The sequence below is a fragment of the Poecilia mexicana genome, unplaced genomic scaffold (genome assembly GCF_051168715.1).
Source record: "Poecilia mexicana isolate PSO_F unplaced genomic scaffold, ASM5116871v1 scaffold_4, whole genome shotgun sequence".
In the NCBI taxonomy this organism is placed as follows: Eukaryota; Metazoa; Chordata; class Actinopteri; order Cyprinodontiformes; family Poeciliidae; genus Poecilia; species Poecilia mexicana.
Window position 1 is genome coordinate 3,380,273 of NW_028263373.1, and position 20,577 is coordinate 3,400,849.

At 41.6% G+C, this 20,577-nt stretch overlaps 1 long non-coding RNA gene across 1 annotated transcript; it reads right to left on the minus strand.

The window, feature by feature from the left end:
• Nucleotides 1-13,881: 13,881 nt before the first annotated feature.
• Nucleotides 13,882-20,048, minus strand: LOC148159894 (uncharacterized). The gene is made up of 2 exons (XR_015762640.1): nt 18,120-20,048; nt 13,882-17,596 (listed from the first exon to the last, which is right to left on the minus strand). It is a non-coding gene; the product is annotated as an uncharacterized LOC148159894 (long non-coding RNA).
• Between the last annotated feature and the right edge of the window lie 529 nt (nt 20,049-20,577).

Consider the following 20,577-nt stretch of genomic DNA (forward strand, 5'->3'; position numbering starts at 1 on the left):
TCTGCAGAAATGTTTGATTTCTTCAGGAAGCTGCAGCCAGTGAGCCACAGAGGGCACACACCTGGACACACACACACACACACACACACACACACACACACACACACACACACACACACACACACACACCTGGACATACACACACACACCAGGACACACACACACACACCTGGACACACACACATACACACCTGGACACACACACCTAGACACACACACACACACACACCTGGACACACACACACACACCTGGACACACACACACCTGAACACACACACATCTGGACACACACACACACACACACACACACACCTGGACACACACACACCTGGACACACACACACACACACTCCTGGACACACACACACACACATGTTTGTGTTGCTATCTTTGTGGGGACTTTCCATTGACTTCCATTCATTTCTACAGCCTAAACCTGACCAACCAAAACTCAATTCATACCTTAGCCCTAACTCTGACCCCTGACCCATAAACAGGGTTTCCCCTTGTGGTGACCAGGCTCAGGTCCCCACAAGGAGCAATTGGTCCCCACAACATAGTATATGTCAGGAAAATCGTCCCCACAAGGTATTACAAACAAACGCACACACACACACACACACACACACACACACACCTGGACACACACACACACACACACACACACACACACACCTGGACACACACACACACATCTGGACACGCACACACACACACACACACACACACACACACACACACACCTGGACACACACACACACCTGGACACACACACACATCTGGACACACACACACACACACACCTGGACACACACACACACTCCTGGACACACACACACACCTGGACACACACACACCTGGACACACACACACTCCTGGACACACACACACACACACACACACACACACACACACACACACACACTCCTGGACACACACACACACAGACACACACACACACACACACACCTGGACACACACACACACACACCTGGACACACACACCTGTACACACACACACCTGGACACACACACATGGACATACACACACACACCTGGACACACACACACCTGGACACACACACATGGACATACACACACACCTGGACACACACACACACCTGGACACACACACACACACCTGTACACACACACACCTGTACACACACACACTCCTGGACACACACACACACACACAGACACACACACATGGACATACACACACACCTGGACACACACACACACACCTGGACACACACACCTGTACACACACACACACACACTCCTGGACACACACACACACACACACACACCTGGACACACACACACCTGGACACACACACACACACCTGGACACACACACATGGACATACACACACACCTGGACACACACACACACACACACACACACACACCTGGACACACACACACCTGGACACACACACACACACCTGGACACACACACACACACCTGGACACACACACACCTGGACACACACACACACACACACCTGGACACACACACACACACCTGGACACACACACACCTGGACACACACACACACACACACACACCTGGACACACACACACACACAACTGGACACACACACCTGGACATACACACACACCTGGACACACACACACACACACCTGGACACACACACACACACACCTGGACACACACACACACCTGGACACACACACACACACACACACACACAACTGGACACACACACCTGGACACACACACACACACCTGGACACACACACACCTGGACACACACACACTCCTGGACACACACACACACACCTGTACACACACACATGGACATACACACACACCTGGACACACACACACACACCTGTACACACACACACACACACACACACTCCTGGACACACACACACACACACCTGGACACACACACACCTGGACACACACCTGGACACACACACACACCTGGACACACACACACACACACACACACACACACACACACACCTGGACACACACACACCTGGACACACACCAGACTAACTGGTTTTATGTCTTAGACCAGTTAGTCTTAGTCTGACTCTCCCTGTCCATCATTTCCCGGATGATCCGTCCCGCTGTGTCTTTGTTAATGTCAAGTTAATATGTTTGCTGTGAACGACGTCGAGCTTCGGTTGCGCTCCAGAAAACTGCAAACATTGAGATTAATATGAACAGCGCAATAAAACAGCCACGAAAGAACGAGTCCATAAAGTTGTGCAACTAAACGCCATTATAATAATTCATATTAAGATAAGTGTCACAAATCTGTGCAGAAGGATATCTGAGCTGTGGAGCTGCAGGAGGAGCTCTGTGTGCTGAGCTCTGACACCAAATGCAGGGCCGTAACGCAGAACCTGGAGGCTGGGGCTGGAGGGGGGCTTTAAAATCCTATTTATAGTTTCCCAGAGATACTAGAACACAGAAAAACACACACAAATAACTAAAGTTGTTTCTGTCCTGTTGTAACCATAAACAATCTTCCCTTCAGTTCAACCTTATAAGTGGAGACACATAGTTGATGTTACTATTAGAAAATAACTTGCAATTAAGTTTTGGCAAAGCTCAAAGTAATTTTCACAGGTGGTGGAGCGTTGTTGTCAGCAGCTTCTGAAAGTAACTAAAAAAATTACTTTTAATGTAACTTAGTTACTTTCCAAATCAAGTAATCAGTAATCAGATTAGTTACTTTTTCAAAGTAACTATATCATCACTGTCAGTCACAAAGGAGTCAAATATGTTTACAGTTCTATCCCTGTTTTTTTTAAATAAAATGTTATATTAATGCAATGTTATTTTTAAACTTGTGTAAACATATTTTTGGAAATATGTCAAAGATAATTATGAATGACATGATACCATCATCTGCCAGTAAAACTGTTTAACACCAGGGAAGAAACTTTTAGTGGCATGTTATGATGTAGAACGATCAGACCAAAAATGCACATGAATCAACATTGATTCAATATAAAATCAACCCAAATGTGCCTGTAGATCCACATTCAGATGATGGTTGAATCAGCACTGATATAGTGTCAGTTATGGTTGAAATGTTGATTCAACATGTGAGTCACTGACCACTTTCAATTTGGTCTAAATTAGTGTAAAAATCAGAAATAGAATTTATCCTTTGACCTGGAACGTCGGAAAGTTCCAGGTTTCTGCTCAGGATCTCCTGCCTGGGCTTTAAGGAGACTGGTGGTGGTAAATATGGTATCAATAATTTCATCATAGAAACTAAACATTTTTGATATGAACACTGTTCGAATGTAAACCTGATGAGGTTGATGAGTTTTATGTTAAATGTTTATTTTGTTACAGAACAAAATGCTCGTAATTGTTTTCTTTGGTTGATTTCAGTTCAGTTTCTTACATTTTCTTCAGTTTAAGAAATGCATTAAATAATTTCCTGCACTGTCCCTGTTAAATGAATAAATGGCCCAGATACATGATGGAGATCCTTTATTTTATTATTATTGTACTACTGTAAAGAACCAGTACCTTTTTATTGTGTAAACTGTTGAAAAAACAAAAAGCTCCTGATAGGATTACCTGTCCAACATGGCGGTGACGTCTGAGCTAGCTAACCAGCGTCTGCGTAGCTGTGAATAAACACATTAAAAACAACTTAAAAATATTTAATCCACATTCTTGGAAAAATGTTCATCTGGTTCAGATGAATTATTTACTCAGATTGCAGCTCGAAAATTTAAACGAGAATAAAAACAAAGAAAGAAACTCAGGCTGTTAGCATGTGGCTAACCGCTAGCTGAATGGTACTTCCGGTAAACTCACCAAGGGCTCAGAGCTACGCAGTAAAAACACAATATTTAAAGGATTTCTGCAGTTTATTCTGCACAACAAAAAGAGAACAAACGTTTATAACGAAAACAGAAGTTTTCACTTCAGTCCAATTCCCTTATAATTTACTTTTGTACTGATTTAAATGTCTAATTAACAACTCATTCATAAATATATTCACCACATTCTAAAGAGGTTGTACTGTTTCTATTTGTCCACAATAATTACAACTATTATGTTTATTGATTATTTTAACAGTACCATTTCATCCTGTGTGACCAAGTCTTATTCTTGATATATCTTCATCTTCTTTTTTTATTATTCTTTCTAAATTCCTCAACTTTCTTTTGGATACTGTACTTTAATAAAATCAAGCATTACCTCTGTCTCTCTGTTCTTGCCATTTATCCTTAATAAACATTTTTACTGTATTTCGGCTCACATTCAGAGCTAATGCACCGTTTTAAGGAGTTCCCACATCCAGAGATGAATATGACTCTTTAATGAAAGAAAATAAAAACAATGAACTTATTGTCCAAACAGACAATAACTCAGGACCGAACCGGAGACGTGGAGGCTATGAGACAGGTTTTATCCAGAGGAAATTACCTTTAACCTGGAGAACAGGTAAGCAGAGGCAGCTGGGAAGGGAGCAGGTGAGACTAATGAGGAGTGGATGAACAGCTGGATGAGGAGAAACCAACCAAACACAGAATGAAACAAACACTGAGAACTGAGCCAACTCAAAAATAAACTAAAATTTCAGGATATAAGGGAAAAACCAACAATTACACTAATTAATTTATTTAAATCTTAGTTATTTCATTTCAAATCCTGTAGCAAGGCAAATTAAGACTTTAAAATATTTAATGACAAAATTATGTTTTATAGGAAATAAAAGAATTAAAATTACGAAGCTAAATTATGTCTACTGCCTGAAATTGGCATTTTTACTTATGCAATGTTTCATTAGAACTGATATTATCAGATTATTACTGATGTTCTGCTGCTGCAGACATTTTAGAAAATGACCAGAGATGTTTTAATTTCCTGTAATAAACCAGGTTTATGGACCAGCTGGTAGGCATGGCAACAACAGCATCTCCATGATTGAGTGTTTGTGCTGACCCGGTTCTGTTCTGGACACCATCAACAGGTCCAGATGGACAGGGCCTCGGTGCCCCATTTACTCCCGTCTCCTTGGCAACCAAGAAGATGGAGGTCCTGATGATGGATGGAGGAGTCTCAGCAGGAAGTCACCTTCACGTGTTCTCCTGATGTTCTGGTTCCGGTTCTGGTCTGCAGACTTTAAAACCCGACGATCAGAGCCCGACTCAGGAGGACAGAAGTGTGCTGGACCCGCCCCCGGATGAGAGGAAGCATGTGGCGCATCAGCGCGGCTCGTCGTCATGGCTGCAGGCGGATCTGGACGGAGGCCACGGCGGCGTGTTGCAGCGCCGCAGCTCGCTGCTGCTTCAGGACGCCTGGATGGAGACGCAGCATATTTAAACACTTAGAGGCCGCGCCGCGGGCCTGAACACGACCCAACAGGACACCGGGTTCAGTACCGGCCGATCCCCAGTGACGAGCAGCCGACAGGACCGGAACGTTTCAGCGGCTTCAGCAGCTGCTCACACATGAAAACAACAATTAGGAGTAAAACAGCCAAAGTAAAAGAAGTGATAAAGAAAGTGACAAAAGCATTTCTTTATTATTTGGTCAAATGTAAAATTAAGCAACAAACCATCTTTCAAATGGCTCAGATAATTCAATAAGGAATTGTAAATCTAAAATAAATATTATCCAGCATCATTTTCAGCCGTCAGAGGAAGAGGCTTAATATTTGTTCAAACATTACAAAACACAGAAACAAAAATCCTGAAAATCCACACATTTCAATCAGGCGTATTTGTTCCCTATTAAATCTTTTTTTTAAGGTTTTGTTGGCTCTAGTGGCCTTTATTTGAAAGTAGTTTGACAGGAAAGAGGTAATGAGATGTGGAAGACATGCGGCGAATGTCACCAGGCTGGGAATCGAACCTGCGACCACCGGGATGAGGACTAAGGCCTCAATACGGCGATTGTGGCCTTAGTCGGGGAATGGAGCTTCCTGATTGGCTGAACCAGAGCCTAACGAGACACTGGGCTGAACAGCCTGAAGAGTTCCTGCTGGTATGGCAAGCCGTTTATCATAAAGTCAACTGAAACCTTCATTCCTGGACGATAATTTGAAACATCTGTTTACATTCTGACTAGTAGGACGAATAAACCAAACCTGAAGAGACCAGAACCACTAAGCTGGACCCAGAGTCCAACAGAACCCGGCTGGGATCAGTCAGAGGACCTGGCTCATCACCCAGCTGGTTCTGATGCGATGTAACACCGGCGGTACCGAAGCTGCAACCTCAACATGTGCAGCCAAGCTGGAGCCAGAAGCCTGGAGGCAGCTGGACCCGAGCCGGTCCTGGTTCTGTGGTGGGTTGGGTCATTAAGTACAATCAGCCGCTGTAAACAGGAAGCTCATTCACAGTTACCAGAACCACAGGACCCGGTTCCAACGGCCGAAGAGAAGAATGTCCTGCAGGGAGACCCGGTCCAACCCGGAACAGAGGAGCTGGTCCTACTGACGGACGGTTCTGATAACACGTTCCTTCATGTTTTGTGATAAACTTCAGCTGGACTCTGTTCAACCAGAACCATCAGAACCAAGACCAGATCTTCCAGATCCGCAGCTGTGTTGTGATTCTCCACCAGCAGGGGGAGCCTGAGCACCTGGCCAGTGCTCCACCTGCCGCTGGTGAACAAGCCGACCCGCCCCCACCTGTCAGTCCCATCCGTCTCCATGGTGACGGGCTCTGATATGTAAAGCAGCGTCTGGAGCCGGGCCGAGCTGTCAGCCTGTAGCTGGGAGGGAAGCCGACCCACTTTATGCTAATCTGACATTTCCAAACTCATCTGCATATGTTCACATCAAAGCTCCTCCTGTCCTGTAATCTGTCCTCCTCCTCCTCCTCATCTTCATCACCACCAGCAGAGGGTTGAATCCTGTCATCATCAGCAGGAAACAACTGCAGAAATTTAGAAATATATATTATAATGCAGCATAAAAGAATAATTTAAAAATAAGAATATGCAACATATATTACATATATGGATATAAAACTGACTAATTATGAGTGAATTAATAATGAGATCAGAAAATTCCTGGTTCTACTGCTGGAATAAAAACACAGAGAACAAAATAGAGCAAAATTAATGAAATGTACTAAATTATATTTACAATAATATAAACAGACAAGTACTTCAAATAGTCCATGAAATCCCAGAAATGTTTTTTCCTTTTGTAATGAAGGTCTTCATTACTTGACTGTACAACACTTAAAATGTGTGTTGAATAATAAAAGAAACAAACAGATTGAAGTATTTTATTGATTGTGAGAATTTATGCAGTGGCATCTCAGCTGGAACTGATGGTTTCCTGTTAAAATACAACAAACAAAGGGACAATATAAGGATTGTGACTGAAGTGTTTGAAGGCTGTGTGTGTGTGGCTTCCCTCTCTCTTCCTCTGCAGGGTGTTCAGGCTAAAAGATCCCCCCGGGGACATGAGCACTTTTTAAAGGTTCCAGAAGAGACCAAAGCAGATGGAAGAGGGGGAGCAGCAGAGCCACGCACTTTATACATTTAATGTTGGATTTATATTTATATCGATAGAGATGTGTTTTTAGAGAAGCTTAAAATGAATAGCATTTGGTAATATACTGAAGATTTGGTTATTTTGTCAAAGTTTGTGTGTATGAATTTTGTTTTACTGTGTTTCTTGGTGGGTTTGGTAATTGGAGCAGCCAGGGACTGTAAGAAGCTGCATGTTGGCCACATTGGTTGTGTTGCTGCTGAGCCGCTGAGCCGCTGAGCCGCTGAGCAGGGCTGGTTGTCTGGTAAATGTTGGTGAATAAACACCCAGTGGGACTGCACCGTTTCTCTGGTCTCCTACTTCCTCCAGCCGCTAAGGGCCACCCTAACGCCTTTATCCAAGGCAACATTTAACAGTTCAGCTCCTTGATGGAGGAGAGAGGGATGATGGGAAAGGATCCGGTTCGGTTCGGTTCAGTCCAGAGGGACAATGAAAGCCTGGCTGTGGCCTGAATGCCTCCAACCGGACTGGGAGGAGTTGAAGGATGAGACATTCAACTAGTGCCATGTGGTTAGCTCGCCAGTCTGGTCCAGTTGGCAACAGACAGAACCGGAACAGAACCCAGGATCTGGACCTGTGTAAAACAGACCTGATAATCAATAACTCTGGCTCAGGGTGTAACTTTGTGTGGCAAGTTGGTGGGAGAGGAAGCGCAGGGGGCGCTGATGGACCCACAGCTACTAGAAGACATTTTCCTTCATTAGTGCCAAGAATAATGTGTGAATGCCAGACAGTCTGATTCAATAAATGAGGAGATACGTCCTTGATAGGTACTTTTTCTCGAACCTATATAAAAGAACCACAGACAACGTATATGAATTTTATAGCCAAGCTTTTGCAAAAGGAGAAGTCTCCATCAACAACTTCTCCAAGTCGTTCACAGAGAGTTCTGATCTCCTTCCACGCGAGCCCCTGTTTTATTGTCCAAACAGAACAGCCAAAAGGGGCAGTCAGGAAGAACAACAAAGGTCGTAAAACTTCTAACCTAAACAAACCAGCCAGGTGTGATATCTGATCTACGGTCTGAGCCCAGTTCAGCTCTAGGTCAAACTAACACAAGAAGAATTTAAGGTCTGAGAACCACAGAGTTTGACTGTCTCACATGAAGATAAACAGACAGTCGTAACCTCCAGGTCAGTACATTCACACATAAGGAAGAGAACACTTTAAACAGAAAATCACAACGATCTATAGACTGAATGTGAACTAAAGTAATAACAAAATGATAATACCGAAAATTCTCTAACAGTCCTGATGAGGCTTGTCAGATTAATAGAACCTTTCGAAAATAATCCTTTAGCAGGTATTAACACTACTACTATGGAAGTAGTAACGGAAAAATGGAAGTAATCTAATTACTCTATATAAAGTCTTTCACTTGGTGATGGAACCACTAACAAAGGAACTTTTCAGTCACATTCTAGATCATGGAATCAGCCTGTTATTTGCTCAATGCTTCCCTACAGATGAAAATAGTTTCATAATTCAATAATATTTTCTGTGAAGAATTATCACATAGTTGGCTTTTATTGTCAGATTTTATCAAGTGCTAAAAACATAAACATGAGATTCTGTAGCAATCAAAATGTTATTAAACATTTCAAAACAGAATAAGTAACTTCTGTGTGAACCTGAATCAAACTTTGTATTTTTCAATGATGTGATTCTGACTCCACAGCTTCCCTCAGCTGCTTGGCAAAACCTTTTGTCCTGCTGATTTACACATGGCAGATATGATGCGTCTTTAATATAGCAAATAATAAAGATGCAAAAACTTTTATGGGTCTGGAAGGGGCAGTTGGTGAGTAGAGTAATTACTGGATTCTATAAAATGTGGCTTAACGCTGAGATGCTGATGTTTGGATATGTAAAATATATATTCTCTCTGCTAATAAATCTATAGTTTGGTTTCTGTCAGTTCTAAAAACAAGAGAGAACAAAGCAAATTTCTCTTTTATATTGAGCAATAATTTAATTTTACTTAATTATTGCTGTAGGAACCATGGTTTAAAATTTAACAAACTTTGGCTCCTATATGCTTTATGAAATATTTCTTCCTATTTGATGATTGATCTGAATATCACCACGTTCTACAAACAAATGATGCAATTTGTCCTGGGAAAAATGGTGGTTATATTTTTTATCAGTCTGTCAACAGCAGGCCCGGAGCGCAGAGCAAAGATCAGTCCAATGGGGTATATGCCATAGACATAATATAAGCATAGACGCCTCATGGACCGCTCCGGCGCAGGAAATACGGCGGCCATCTTGGAGCGGTATACCCTCCTACTTTGCTCAACCAAAACAGCAGAAGATGCCTCAGCACTGAGGGATATTGTTGTTCTGGTCGATGGATTATTGATGTGAGGGCTCCACAGACAACATTTCACAAGTAAGATGGACATATTATTGTGTATATATTGTGATTAGAATATTACTTCACTGTATTTATGTCCACCGGCGAGATACCAGCTAATATTAGCTACAGTGCTTGGTGTAATACGGGTTCAGCCCCGCTATGAAGGCTAACTGAGATTCTGTTAATCTAAAAAAATTAATTATTCTCTAACATTGACTTAGATTATCTGACACAAGGGCCTATATTAGAAATGAAACAATATAACACATATTATAAAACTTATATTATGTGTTATAACATTCACCAGCAAAGTTTACACAGGTGGTAAAGACTATTATTTATATTCTTTCACTCTGTCAAAAGTAAGATACATCCTAAATCTTCCGTTTTTGTTTTGAAAGTTTCCTAAAGACACGATGTGAGGAAGAAGAGGGAGAAATCTATAAAGAGAGACGGATTCACTGCAGCACGGATGAATCTCACATCGGATTTTGGACTCGTCGGCTGAAAAACATATTTTAGTTTATATATATATATATATATATATATATATATATATATATATATATATATATATATATATATATATATATATATATATATATATATATATATATATATATATATATATATATATGAGCTATACAGTCAGCTATACAGCTGACTGTATAGCTCAGTGGGTAAGACACCAGTCTACCACCTGGGAGACCGGGGTTCGAATCCAGGTTGGGGCAAGTTACAACAGTGCAATTGAGCTATGCAGTGTGGGTCCCTAGGCAAGACCCTTGGAGCTATATAGCCTACCTCATACAATGAGAGACACTGATAAGCATGACATGCCGGCTCAGACGTCGCCCGGCCAAACAAGGTCTGCGTCAGGTGCTGGGGAACCAGAGCACCTTGATGAAAAATGGGCTACTGGAACAAGACGGAAATGGGCGAGAGACGAAAACATGGATCTGTTGGAATGCTACTACTCAAGTAACCCTAGTCAGAGGGGTTACATGCAAAGACTGAGGGTGGAATGGTTACTTCGACACCCACAGTCTACAATGACTGCCAAACAACTAGTAGCTCAGTGCTCCAACATCCGCAAACGGCAACTGCTATCACAACTTGAGATTGACGAAGTACAACACAAATGCTACGGCATAAGGGAGGAGCCCAAAGGTAAGGTCAGGGGGGAGTTAACTACTCCCCACCCCGAGACTGGGTATGCAGCCCCAGTAATGAACGAACTATCAAAGCTGAACGAGACAGCAACTGACCTGAGAGAGAGAATCGTGGCCCGAATGAACACCAGGCAACCCCGACGCCAATTACAACGGCTGAGTGAAGTACCATCAGAAAGTCTCATTGAAGATGTGAATGCAGCATTGAGAACAATCCCTACCAACACCATAACAGAAACCAATGAGCTGATATACAACTCAGCATCAGTGATCCTTGAAATGCTCGGCTATAAGAGCAACCATGAGACCCAATATCCATCATGGAAAAGACGGTTAGAGGCTAAGATCAAGATAACAAGGAGGGAAGTGAGCCAGCTGTCAGAGCTCCTAAGGGGTGCAATGAAAAGATCAGTACCCAAGAAGTACAGCCAGATGCCCATACCTGAAGCACTCGAAACTGCCAAACAAAGGCTCCAAGCCTTGGCCAGCCGCCTAAAGAGATACACAAGAGAGAATGAAGCCAGGAGGATCAACCGGCTCTTCTCCACCCAACCAGCTAAAGTGTACTCTCAATGGCAGGGTACTAACAACAGAGCAGACCCACCAAGGCTGGAGACTGAACAATACTGGAAAGGCATAGCATATGGGTCGCTCCATGAGCGACTGGCAGCTCAACTGGACCAGCTGCTACAGAATGGGACTCACCCTGAATGGTTAACTGAAGGGCGCACAATCCTGATCCAGAAGGATCCCTCAAAGGGTTCAGTCCCATCCAACTATCGGCCAATAACCTGTCTCTCTACAACATGGAAGCTCATGTCAGGCATCATAGCGGCTAAGATAAGCGGACACATGGATAAATACATGAACACGGCACAGAAGGGCATCGGCATAAATAGCAGAGGAGCCAAACACCAACTCCTTGTAGACCACACAGTCGCCCGAGACTGCAAAACCCGACACACCAACCTGTGCACCGCTTGGATTGATTACAAGAAAGCCTATGACTCAATGCCACACACCTGGATCATTGAATGCTTAGAGATGTACAACATCAATAGGACTCTAAGAGCCTTCATTGCAAACTCGATGGGGCTGTGGAAAACCACCCTTGAAGCCAACTGCAAACCGCTTGCACAAGTGTCCATCAAATGTGGCATATACCAAGGAGATGCTCTGTCCCCACTGCTGTTCTGCATAGGCCTGAACCCCCTCAGCCAAATCATCAACAAGACTGGCTACGGATACCGACTTAAGAATGGGGCCACAATCAGTCACCTCCTCTACATGGATGACATCAAGCTGTACGCCAAGAGCGAGCGAGACATCGACTCACTGATCCACACCACCAGGATCTACAGCACTGACATTGGGATGTCATTCGGACTAGAGAAGTGTGGCCGGATGGTTACAAAGAGAGGGAAGGTCGTCCGCACAGAAGGGGTCTCACTCCCAGAGGGAACGATAGCAGACATAGAGCACAGCTACAAGTACCTGGGAATACCACAAGCAAATGGCAACCTCGATGAGGTCACAAGGAAAGGAGCCACAGCCAAATACCTCCAACGAATAAGGCAAGTCCTGAGAAGCCAGCTCAATGGCAAGAACAAGATCCGTGCAATAAACAGCTATGCCTTACCAGTAATCAGATACCCTGCCGGAATAATTAGCTGGCCAATGGAAGAGATGAAGGCCACGGATGTTAAGACTCGGAAGCTACTAACCATGCATGGAGGGTTCCACCCCAAATCCAGCACCCTGAGACTGTACACGAGCCGTAAGGAAGGAGGCAGAGGACTAGTGAGTGTGAGAGCCACTGTCCAGGATGAAACATCTAAGATCCATAAATACATCAAGGACAAAGCCTCAATGGACGATGTGCTCAGCGAATGTCTCAGGCAATGGGGAACAGAGGACGAGGTGCTGGAGGAACCATCATGGGAAGACAAGCCCCTACATGGGATGTACCACCGACAAATAACTGAAGTGGCTGATATCAGGAAATCCTACCAATGGCTGGAGAAAGCTGGACTCAAGGACAGCACGGAGGCCCTCATCCTGGCCGCCCAGGAACAGGCCCTAAACACCAGAGCAATAGAGGCTCAGATCTACCACACCAGACAAGACCCAAGGTGTAGGTTGTGCAAGGAGGCCTCTGAGACAGTCCAGCACATAACAGCGGGGTGCAAGATGCTGGCAGGGAAAGCGTACATGGAACGACATAACCAAGTGGCGGGCATAGTGTACAGGAACATCTGTGCAGAATATGGACTGGAAGCCCCGAGGTCAAAATGGGGGACACCCCCAAAAGTGGTGGAGAATGACCGAGCTAAGATCCTGTGGGACTTCCAGATCCAGACAGACAAGATGGTAATGTCGAACCAACCGGACATTGTGGTGGTGGATAAAGAACAGAGGAAAGCAGTTGTGGTGGATGTAGCAATACCAAGTGACCACAACATCAGGAAAAAGGAGCATGAGAAACTGGAGAAATACCAGGGCCTCAGAGAGGAACTGGAGAAGGCCTGGAAGGTGAAGACCACAGTGGTGCCTGTGGTCATCGGGGCCCTCGGGGCAGTCACCCCCAAACTGGAGCAGTGGCTCAAACAGATCCCAGGAACAACATCAGACATCTCAGTCCAGAAATGTGCAGTTCTAGGCACAGCCAAGATACTGCGCAGAACCCTCAAGCTCCCAGGCCTCTGGTAGAGGACCCGAGCTCAGAGGATGAAAGAGACCACCCACGGAGGGTGAGAGGGGAATTTTTTATTTTTTTATATATATATATATATATATATATATATATAATTCAGTATTAATCATTTATTTGTGCCATTATTAATCTTTATTTATTAGTGTTTGTATAGTTATATAAATATATATTGATATTACTAAATAATTTATTAAATAAATTATGAACGGCTGTGTGCTTTGTAATATGCTCTTAATACATCGATATCAGAATATTCCATTCCTATTCTATTGTTATAGCCACTAAGCATATTTAAATATGATGAACTATGTATTAAAAACATACTTAAAAAATATAATTGTTTATAAATGTAGCTTTGATAGATGTTTGAATATGGTTTACAGTAACAAAAAGTGTGTTATGATGGATTAAATCTGCTGATACGTCATTGTGCTGCTAAACACATAAGGCTGAGTGGAGTGGTGGACCGCTCCAAGATGGCCGCCCTAAATCTCGTCAGCGACAATAGGCGAGAGCGGTCCATGAGGGTCTATCCTTATATTATGTCTGTGGTATATGCCACGAGAGGTGGTGACGTATTTCCGTTTAAGTTTATTCCACATAGGTTGGTTCCGGGTCCTGCTTGCTCCTATTGTTTTTAGCCAAGGCTGCAAGATCTGTACCATGAACAAGACAAAACTTAAAATATCTGTGAGCTGCTGGTACAACGACTGAGTTTTGTGGTGTGCCGTTGTGTCCAGTAATTAGCCAGTACCATCTGGTGCTTAGTGTTTTCATTTTCCAGCTGATATCAAGGCGGCAGCGGACTGTAGCCAAAACTTAGCCACTACAGCTAACACGCGGTTTGTAGCTGCCTGCTATTTCAAAGCTTGAGGATATTGAAGATCCAGCGTCAGAAATGGGAAGATGGGGGATAAAAGGGAGCTGAACGGTTCCTTCACTGGAATAATTTGTTGGAGGAAAATAATGCCGGAGGAAATCCACCGCTACGGAAACAGGCTGAGAACAGAGGCAGCGATTCGGCACAAGGTAAGTCAATATGTGTGTTGATGCGTTTGTGTTATACGGAGTATGAAATTATTCTTAGGCAGCTCCTTAGCTTTTGTTTATATGACATATATAAAATACATTTAACATCGGAGCGACGAGCCCCAACGATACCGAGCAGGTAATTTAAGAACAGCCGAGAGCAGCAACGCTTCAGCCCGATCCAAACCACACAGGTAGTCGGTCAGATTAAGGTCCAAAACCTTCGCTTTACAGCCGTTTAACTTTCACCGATCCACATGAAAACCCACAGAACAAATGGTACAAATCACGTATTTCCCGAATACCGAAAATATGACATCTACCTTTGCTGTTTCATAATTATAATCCACGTTAGAGTGAATTTTTCCCTTGGCTGCTATAATCTGTTCTTGCTTTACACAAACATAATTTCTTTTTTTCCTCTGAGATTCTGCTTAGAAAATGAAGTTATGAAGTTACATCCTCCTGCTGCTTTTTGTTTTTAAAATGGTAAATGGAGGTTTGCCTGGCCTTCTATAAACTAATGCCTCTTATATGCATCATTTTTTGTATTACTGTTGGTAATGAGCAAACCCTGTCCTTTGCCTGTGTTAAGAAAATAAATTTAGAATATGCTAGTTTTAAAACCTAACATGTCTTGATTGAAATAGCCTAATTATAGTTTTCAGATTAATAACTTATTCTGCACTATTGACCTTTATGTTACCTGTAGTTACACCAGATGGTTTGCTAAGATCTTTTTGAACTCCCCTTTGTCTGTGTGGGAAACAATCAGGAGAAGTTCCAGCTTCACACTGATCTGTGAAAAGCCATAAAACAGCAGGAGTTCAGGCCAGTGGAGGAGAAGCTCTGCTTCAACTTTGTTTAGATAAAGGTGACAACTGATGTTTGATCTTGAAAACAAATTGCAGGGAGTTTCTAACTTTAAAGAGGGTCAGAGACAGCTCCTGGTTGGATGAGCAAAGATACGCCTTATTTGAATAAATTAAAAGACAAGAATACGCCTTTACTATAAAAGTTTCTACACAGGAGTAACAAACCAGATTTGCTCTTGCAATTCTCCAAAGACGCCTTTGCTTTTCTTTCTTTCTTCTTCTTTTCCATTTGTCTCAGGTAAATGAATGTCTGTTTTAGTGTGTTTGAAGTGTCTGTGTTGTCAATGTGATTTTATACTTTTAAATGTTAGAATAAACTCTGAAGATGTATGATGTGGAGCGTTGACTGTCATCTCTGTGTGGCTTTTATTTGGAATCATTGAATCCGGGAGCACAAGAGAATATAACGAGCCAGAAGTTTTTATTTTTATTCTCTTAACACCTGCTAGTAGTTTAAATTAATTTCAGCTGCACACTTTCAAAAGAGTATTCAGATTTTAACATGCATTTCTAAGTAGTATTTTAGTTCACTCTTACTCAGTAACGTCAGTGTTGTTACACCTCTGAAACATGTTTTGCAGTTTCTTTGTGATACCAGAACTATTTCACTTAAACATTTAATTTCCTGATATTGTCAATTTATTTTCAAGCAAAACTCTCAAAAAGAGCCGAGGATTTATTAGTTTTGATTATGTTGTTCAGCTAAATATGAACACTTATTAGTTTTTTGTTTTTAATTTTTCAGGTTTGCATCGCAACACCTCGTGTTTCTGAGCCATGATCACAGTGCCGATTACCTTTCCATTGGATCCAAGCACCCGGACCTGCTGAAGGCGTCCATCAGTCCACGGATCATCACAACGTGGACTAACTTTTTATTTACTTGGTTAAACTATGATCTGGAAACTGGAGCACCAGATATGCAAAAATCTGCCTACAGACTTTGTTGGCTACCCTGATGGTCATCCTGGACGGGGCTGAGCCGCTCTTCCTCTCTCCTCTTCCTCTCTCCTCTTCCTCTCTCCTCTTCCTTTACTGACGAGTTTTCATCACCAGTAAAGGCAAACAAGTCTGATGTCTGAGTAACTGCTGTTCATTTTATCCTGTTTGTACCTACAATAAAATTGAATCTCATTTGTAATACTCTACATTTCACAAACCTTTTTTCCCCTTTTCTCTGTGTTTACGTTATATCAGGTATTTACATGTAGATCAGGAATTTGCTGGTATTACCTAAATGTGTTGCATTTAAGTGAGATGTTAAAATGCAACACTTTGAGGTAATACCAGCAAAGAAATGTGAATATTAAGCAATATGTAGTTAGTCATATAATTTAATATACTGAATAAGGCTGGATGATATGACTTGCAAGATTTTTTTCATACCAGATTAGATTTTAATTGATTCCTCCCGTCCTCAATTCCTATAATAAAATCACAGAAAAAAAAGTAAAAAAAAAAAAAAGCCTTTATTTCAATCCTCTGTTCTGTGAGTTGTATAAAGGAGCATAACGGTCAGGATACAAGATTTTTTAATTGCAAAAATGCAGTCATCGTTACAGCAGAATAAAGATGCAATTTTATAACAATGTCTTAAAATTACAAGAAGTCGCTTTAATGAGAAATAAAGATTCAGACTGATCTGACTAACCAGCTCAGTCCAGGTGGTTCTGACATTTGTCAGTAATCAACAGGATGTACATTTCCACCTCAACTGACCAGGTAAGGATTAAGGTAAAAATAAAAAAAGAATAGAGCAAGTACTGTAAACAAAATTGACAAAGAGCAACTGATAGAAATACTTTCTATATAAAGAAAAACAAAAACGTTAATAGCAGGAGAAAAGTTGTTGGTAACATTAGCTGAGCCGATCTCTCCCTCCAGGAAGCCATCAAACTGAACTCTGTCCAACTCCAACTATAATAAAGATAAAAAAAAGAAAGAAAACGGGAAGTTAAAATAACAAATAATGCCAATTTAATAATTCAGATCTAATGCGTTCTGGAATCTATTATTGATATTTTACAAATTTCACAGATCAATTAGAAGGTTTCACAAATGTTTTATTTATTCTGTTAGTACAGAATAATCTAGTTAGGTTTGAAATGTCTAGGTGTTGTAGTTTTTAAAGTACAATGCATTAAAAAAGCTCAAGATAGTGAAAAATTAAGTGTAATCGCCCTTTAGCTATTTTCCGAATTAGATGCTACATTGGGAAGCTAACTTCAGCTTCGACTGATAGCTTGGACACAATATAGACAGATCTATATGTTTATATAGATATATATCTATATCTATCTATAAAGCATAGATATGTAGATTCCACACTGCACAGATAATCAAACCACTGAACGTTTACATAGCACCTTTGTAAGCTTGTCCCTGTTAGCTACGTCAGACATGAGGCATAATGGTGAATACAAACGATTTATTAACTTACCTTTGAAGTTATTGTGAAGTTTTGACACATCCAGTTTAAATCCTTTGTTGTTGGAGCGTTTCAGGACGTCTGAATAATTACTGAGGTGGGCATTATACACCGGAAGCATTCTATGTGGCAAAAAATGCGGAAGTGCTAAAACAGAAGTCCGTGGCATATTCCCCATTGCATCAGGAATTAACACTAAAAAAAATTCCCACACAAAAAAGTACGTAAGACACACCAAACAGGACATTCTGTCCGTTGTAGATTTATGTTTTTGAATTTTTATTTTGTGGTCATTAGTGATCGTATAAACACTATAGCGGTGGTTGATTATGTAACCGGTGTATATTACTAGTGTTCTTTTACCAATAATCTAGTCTTATACAGACGGTTAACCTTGATGTGTTCTGCGTTGTGTTCAGACCAAGAAGGGACTCAGACCACTGGAGCTGCTGGTTGTTCTTTAATGCAGGTTGCTGGCAGAGGCCTGCACAAATAGAAATACAGAAAGCCCTTTAGCATGCAGCTCTTCCACACACAGGAGTCGGAATTCCCCTCTCCTCAGGCAGCCTAGCACCAACTCAGGGTACCACAGTATTGTTCCCAGAAATAAATTCACAATAATACAAAAATAAAAAAAATTAAAAAAAGGAAACTGAGATAATTACATAACCCAGATGTTTTGTGTACTTAATACAACCAGCTTAAACATTGTAGAACAAAAGAACCAAATACACATACCTGCACAAACAGAAATACAAAAAGCCCTTTAGCATGCAGCTCTTCCACACACAGGAGTCGGAATTCCCCCAGCAGATAAGCACATGGAGAAACCCTGTGACTAACTAATAACAATATAAGCTCTAATATTTACAACAAAATTTTCTTAACTTGTCAAAAGAAATGTATGTATTAAAACATAAACATTCACAGCTGCATGTGCTTTCAATTATTTTACAAATGTATAAAAAACCATGAACTTAACCAAGAGCAAAGAAACTTTCCTACCTCTCCTCAGGCAGCCTAGCGCCAACTGAGGGTAGTACAGTAATGATGTCATAGAACACTCTCTTAAAGCAACAGTACAGGTAGTAGTGTTTACCAAAATAAATTAAATAATACAATCCTTAAAATATAACAAAAAAATGGGATTCTTCAGTATTAATCAGGATTTGGTGAAATTTCAAACATTATAAAAATAAATAAAAGCACATTTTCTAAACTTGTTACAATTAGCTAACTTACTTACACACCTGCACTCCTGATTATCTGTCAGAAAATCTAAATGGGTCGCCTTATTTTGTGTTAATTCAACCGAAATACTCCAAACTGCGCAGCAAGAGTACATGCTAAGGTGATAAAAGTTACTCTCCACTTTGTTTATATTTTAATTAAAGCTTTTACTGACCTGTGAAATGTGATCCCTTTGGACCTTATCTTACTGTTGTAGTGTTCACAATTAATATCAGAATTCAACAGCAGAAGCAAAGAGTATCAGATTCTTTGCTTGATTGCGTCATTTCCCCGACCACCGATATTCCTGACTCACCGCAAAGCAGCAGCGCATTTGGCGCACTGCCAGTAAGTCACGTGACGTCCAGTCCACTGGGTCACTGAGCGGACTTGCCATTTGCGTCTTACTAAGGAATTTAAAAAGCATTAACTGGCTGCTAATCCTTTGAATGAAGCTGCTCCCAAGTTACTGTCCGCAAATAGATGAAGGCACATAAAGAAAATCAAGTGCAAGAAATATTGATGGGGACCGTCCCCTTCATGGGGACATGTCCACACCAGTCCTTCAGGAAGTTACGCCTATGACGCTGGGTTTTATCAATATCAAAAATCATTCTATATATATATAATTTATGCGTGTCTTCTCTTTATAATCACTATAGTAAGTAAGTTTATATGATAAACTCACAGGAGCACTCTATTATTCATCATTACATTTCTTAGTATTCCATTTTAACACACAATATAAATAGTATTTCACAGCTCAAAGTACTTTTGAGGTTAAATGTTTCAAAGTAACAAAACATACTCAAAGTTGGTTTCTATGGAGGACCAAAACTGACATAAGAAGAAATAAAAGCATAACTATATTTAGCTTTTCCTTGTCCTTACAAGAGTTTTTGTCAAGAAATGTATATATTTTGTTTCCTCTTTTCCTTATACAAGCGACCCCACTAAGGGACGAGGGTGTACAGAAAATGGATGGATGGATGGATGAAGCCCTTGTTCTTTTGTCATTGCCTCTTCTCTCCTGTTTTTACTTTTCCGTGTGCATCGTTATGTTAATGAGGAGAGCTGCTATTGGCCAGTAGAGCTTTGGGACCAACGTCACTGCGTCAGACGTTGTGGGGCGTTTAGGTGCAGTCGCTCGGCGCCATCTTTGCAGGCCACAGACCAAAACAAACTTTATCCCGGTGGTTTTATTGTGTTACTGACTGCAGGGCCGTGCAGAGGCCACTAA